At 33.3% G+C, this 4,002-nt stretch overlaps 1 pseudogene; it reads left to right on the top strand.

The window, feature by feature from the left end:
- Nucleotides 1–537: 537 nt before the first annotated feature.
- Nucleotides 538–3,356, top strand: LOC149154662 (benzyl alcohol O-benzoyltransferase pseudogene; annotated as a pseudogene).
- Nucleotides 3,357–4,002: the final 646 nt, after the last annotated feature.

Here is a 4,002-nt window from a genome sequence, read left to right as displayed (position 1 = left end):
TTATGAAGTTGTTCAAATATCTGCAATTTTCAATAACTTTGAAAAAAAAACAACTCTACCACCCCCTATATTCTTACCGGGTTGTTGGCCTTGCCACGTTCAAAAATATTTGTAATTATCACTCGCCCTGAACCGTTATTTTTGACATTATCTCTGCTAGCTTTTTAAGTTGCCATGTTCATAAACGCATAAAATCAATACTGCTCTGCCACCCGGAACCATAAAAAATCAACAGTGCCGTTAAAGCGTATATTGACCTTATGAAAGGCAGGAAGAGATTATATGTAACAGAAAAATACGCCAGAATATTCTTAGACTACCTAAATTTAGAAAAAATCGCCATTATAAAGCGTTTCAACAACCAGACCAACGGTTCCACTAAACCGTCAATTGATTATAATTACACTGTGCAAAACAAGCACAGGAACATCTATAAATTTGGCTTCCCATGCATACCATAATACGAAGTTGTGCAGATAGCAATATTGCTCTCTTATCGTTTTAATTTGCAGACAAATCTTCCAAGTCTGTGTTTAAATGGCGGTTCTTGCATTAGGATGGACAGTAGCGAGACAGGCACCAGCAACTCCAGTAGTGGCTCCTGTTCGAACCCCGCTGCCTCCTCCTCTACTATTTCCAAAGGAGTCTCCCGGGCAATTTCCAGTCACTAAACGCCCACCTCTTCTTGTTTCCCCGAACCGCCCCACTCCCACCCAACCTCTTTATCTTACCAATATTGACGATCAATTGGGATTAAGGTTTCATGTCAACATACTTATGTTTTATGCACCCCCCTGCAATTCCTCCATGAATGGTCATGGGAGGAATGATCCAGTCCAAGTTATTGGAGAGGCTTTGGGAAAGCTTCTGGTAGATTACTATCCCTTTGCCGGAAGACTGAGAAATGCAGATGATAAAGGTAAGCTTATAATGGACTGTACTGGTCAAGGAGTTCTTCTTGTAGAGGCCGAGGCAGATATTTCCTTGGAAGACTTGGGCGATCTCTCTCCACCTACTCCTGGTGCTCTTGAGTTTATAAACAACGTTCCAGGATCGGACACCATTACAGACTCTCCAATTCTTCTATTTCAGGTTTGTCATTGCCATTTTCCAAATTCTTCTGCTTCAGCTTGGGCTGGTCATTGGCATTTTCAATTTGTTTATGAAATCGCATGCATAGTTGGATATTTAAATTTCAATGTGATGTTTTTAAATATTTATATGGAAATTTAGGATATTTAAATTTTTATATAATATTTTAAAATTTTAGGAAGCAATGGAACATGTATATTTTAGCTCAAAAAATTTAGCTCATAAAATTTTGATAATGTGATTTTTAAGTTAACAAAATTTTAATGATATGATTTTAAAAATTTGATAATATAATTTTTACTTAAAATTTTCTTTACTTTTCATAATATAAATCACAAAAATATAATCCATCATTTAAGTCCTCCACTCTTTAATTCTTTTTTATTTAAAAATGTATAACATCGCATGTGTCTTATATTTAATTCTTTTTTATTTAAAAAGTATAAATAAAATTGTTTTTTAATAATTTTTTATTAAATTTTTTTAAATAATTTAATTTAAATAAATATAATATTTTGTAAAATTAATAATATTTTTATAAAAAACATATTATTTCAGATATGAAAATTCCCAAAACATTATATTTAGGATATTAAAAGGGTTGGAGAGAAAATATATTTTCTCTTAGTGTTTTCAATATATTTAGATTAAAGCTCAATTTCATAGTGGTGGTGGTTAAAGTTCACTGAGACCAAACTTTGGTCTATCAGACCTCAAGAAACATATATATACTTTCTCTTATAAAAAATTCTAAATATTAATAATTTCCAAAATATACATATCTATACTTTCTCTTTTAAATATCATGAATATATCTAAATTAAAATTTAATTTCAAAATAGGCATCTTCCAAATTTAATAAGTATTAAATATATTTTAATCTTAAACAATTACGAAATTTTTGGTCAATGAGTTTCGAACTAATAAGTGTGGTTCATCATCAAGACCAAATATAATATTTAAATTGTGATATTAATTTATTAATCAAAAATATTTGTTATGTGATTTCTACCAAAAAATAATTGCTTAATGTATCATGGATCACAAAAAATTGAATAAGAAAAAAATTTTAAACAACTTAGATTAATACATTTTAAACATAAAAATAAAATTATAAAAATATGTTTTTTTTTTTTTTTATAAACTTTAATAATAATAATCATAAAATCAAGTCCCACAAAGAAAAGATGGGTCTCCTCTACAAGTCAGACTTAGGAACAAACCCATGGTATAATTTCTAAGCGACTTTGACGCTTAGAGGCATTATTCTATTTACCAATTGAATTAAATAAAATATATCTCGTAATTTTACAGAAATTTGACGCATGAGTTTTGTGAATTGAACTTGCTTTTTCGCCAGGTAACGCGGCTCCGATGCGGAGGCTTCGTAGTAGGGTTGCGTTTCAAGTTTCAACCACTGCGTCACTGACGCCACTGGAATCTTACAATTTCTGAAGTCTCTTGGTGAAATAGCAAGAGGGGCACCAAGCTCTAAGGTTCCTCCAGTTTGGGATAGAGAAATCCTTCGACCCAGAGCCAAGCCTACGGCAGATTACCCGGGCCTCCGTCAATACTATGAGTTTGAAGATAAATATCAGGAATCATTGGTGCCAGGGGCTGCTGCAGTAGAGAAAATGACGTTGAAATCGTTCTACTTTGGTTCAAAAGAACTTGCAGCTTTAAAAAGACAGGTAAATGGTCTCAAACTTTCCACCTCATTTGAAGTAATATCGGCTTGCTTGTGGCAATCGAGAACAGTGGCTCTCAATATACCTGCTGACCAGGAATTGGCATTCATGTTTCCATTAAATGCCCGGAATCGATTTCGACCGGCTCTTCCAGCTGGGTACTATGGCAACACACTTGCCTCCGCCAACGCTACGACAACAGCCCGGGATCTGACTCACCGCCCATTGTCTTACGCTGTGAACTTGATTAAAGAAGGCAACAGAAGAGTGAATGATGAATATATGCGATGTATGACTGATTTGGCGCAGGTCAATGGCCGCCCTCTCAGTCCCTCGGATGGCTCTTTCATCGTTTCAGACGTTTCCAGAGGTGCGCGAGCCGTAGCAGAGTTGGATTTCGGGTGGGGAAAAGCTGTGTATGTGTGTCCTGTTTATCCAGCAATGCCACACTTCACATATTTAGCACCCGCCTCGAAGACAGACAGTAGAGGGATCATAGTTCCTGTTTGTTTGCCGCTAACTGCCATGGAAGCATTTGAAGAAATTATAAATAAACGAATCAAGAATGGCCTGTAGCCCCAGTGATCTCGCCGCGCCTTTCAAACTGATGTTTGACATTTAAATAAATAAGTTGTCAAATTTTTCTACTATTGGAAGGCAGAATAAAAAGCTGCACTATGTCAGAGGTTGGAACTGGACATTGGGAATCTCTTCTGCTGCATTTCCAATGCCAAATCCCCATAGAGGCCCATAGGGGGTTGTATAAACTTTATTTCAATATATACAAAATTAACGTTAGTATAGATATTCAAATAATAATATATTGTAATGAAATATTTTTAAATAATATAAGAATTATGCCCAGTAAAATACAAGGGTTTTTTTATACTTTTAGTTACTTATCACTTTTTAAAAGTTAATACAATTTTTTCTTATATCATATGGATATTCAAATATTTTATTTATGATTGAGGATGAAAATAAAATATTATTACAAATGGCGTTCACTTAAATAGGTACATTCATTTTTGTTTTTTATTATAGTCTACAATGTGTTTTTTTATTTAAAGAATATTTGTTTTTATTTTAAAAGGTACATGTATCAACTCCATGTTGAATATGGACGAAATTTGATAATTGACAAGTAAAAATAATATTATCGATATTATATTTTGTGTCATTCATTTTATATATTCAATTTACATTTAACATTTAAAAGAAA

Source organism: Pinus tabuliformis, chromosome 9 (genome assembly GCF_031772625.1).
Source record: "Pinus tabuliformis cultivar Carrire ecotype Pingquan chromosome 9, CPIR1, whole genome shotgun sequence".
Lineage (NCBI taxonomy): Eukaryota > Viridiplantae > Streptophyta > Pinopsida > Pinales > Pinaceae > Pinus > Pinus tabuliformis.
Note: the sequence above shows the minus strand (reverse complement) of the source record. Positions and strands in the feature narration are given on the sequence as shown.